Source organism: Chinchilla lanigera, unplaced genomic scaffold (genome assembly GCF_000276665.1).
Source record: "Chinchilla lanigera isolate Chin_1 unplaced genomic scaffold, ChiLan1.0 scaffold00158, whole genome shotgun sequence".
NCBI lineage: Eukaryota > Metazoa > Chordata > Mammalia > Rodentia > Chinchillidae > Chinchilla > Chinchilla lanigera.
Window position 1 is genome coordinate 2,164,157 of NW_004955559.1, and position 1,679 is coordinate 2,165,835.

Genomic DNA, 1,679 nt, shown 5'->3' on the forward strand with positions numbered 1-1,679 from the left:
CACAGCTTTTTTATCCATTCCTCAGTGGATGGGCATCTGGGTTGTTTCCAAGATTTAGCTATAACAAATTGTGCTGCTATAAACATGGGTGCACATATATCACTGTGCTATGATGCTTTCAGTTGTTCTGGAAAAATACCCAGGAGTGGAATAGCTGGGTTGAATGGGACCTCTAATCCTAGTTTACTGAGGAATCTCCAGCCTGATTTCCACAGTGGCTGCACCAACAGTGGAGGAGGGTTCCTTTTTCCCCACAGCTTCTCCAGTATTTGTTATGGGTTGATTTCTTGATGATAGCCATTCTTTCTGGGGTGAGATGGAATCTCAGTGTTGTTCTAATTTGCATTTCTTGAGTGACTAATGTTGTTGAACATTTTCCCATGTATTTATTTGCTATTTGTATTTCTTCATGTGAGAAGTGTGTATTCATCTCAGATGCCCATTTTTTGATTGGGTCTTTGAATTTTGGGAACTGACTTTTTGAAATTCTTTATATATTCTAGATAGAAGTTCTTTGTCTGAGGGACAGTTGGCTAAAATTTTTTCCCAGTTCATGGGTTTTCTTTCTTTTCTTTTTCTTAGGTACTGGGAATTGAACTCAGGACATTATGTTTGCCAGGCAGGCTCTGTGCCACTGAGCTATATCCCCGGCCCCTGGGTTTTCTTTTTACTCTGTGGGTGATTTCTTTTAATGTGCAAAGACTTTTCAATAAGATGAGATTCCAGTTGTTGATGCTTTGATGTATTTTCTGTGCAGTTTGGTTTTTGTTCATGAACTCTCTGCCGACCCCTATGTCTTTAAGATTTCTACCTACTTTCTCTTCCAGTAGATTTAGTGTTTCTGTTTTAATATGTAGATCTTTGATCCATTTTGACTTTAGTTTAGTGCATGGTGATAGACATGGGTCTAGTTTTAGTCTTTGGCATGTAGAAAGCCGGTTTTTCCAGCACCACTTATTAAAGAGGCCATCTTTCTTCCAGTGAACATGTTTGGCCCCTTTGCCAAAGATAAGGTGGCTGAGTATGTTTGTGGTTGTGCCTGCATCTTCCAGTCTGTTCCACTGATCTTCAGATCTGTTTTTTTTTTTAATTGCCAATACCATGGTGATTTTATCACAGTAGCTTTGTAGTATAATTTCAAGTGAGGGATTGTGATGCCTCCTGCTTTGCCTCTGTTGATCAGGATTGCTTTTGGTATTCTGGGTCTCTTCTGGTTCCAGATGAATTTCTCTAGATCTGTGAGGTACACTAATGATATTTTTTTTATATTGTTTTAAAGAGTAAAAGAAGGATAACATAGTAATAGGGGGGCTTACCAAATTACAGACAAAATGGTAGGAAATTATCAATGGTTGTTGTTTTATATATTGTTATCTACAAGATAGTTTCTCAGGAAAACAAATAGACAAATAATAGTGAGTTACAGACAAAAGTGGTAGGTGATTATCAATGGTTGTTGTACTATACCTTGGTATCTTCAAAGTGGTTTCTAAAGAAAATAAATAGAGCTATACATGAGTGACCAGTTGAATAATCATTGACTATTCTCAATGGTTGTTGTAGGAAACACATAGTAATAAACATACATCCATTTATGAAATAGCATAGGAACAATATAAACATTACAGAGTTATGGACAAATTAGTAGGAAAATATCAATGGCTGCTGTAATACATGGT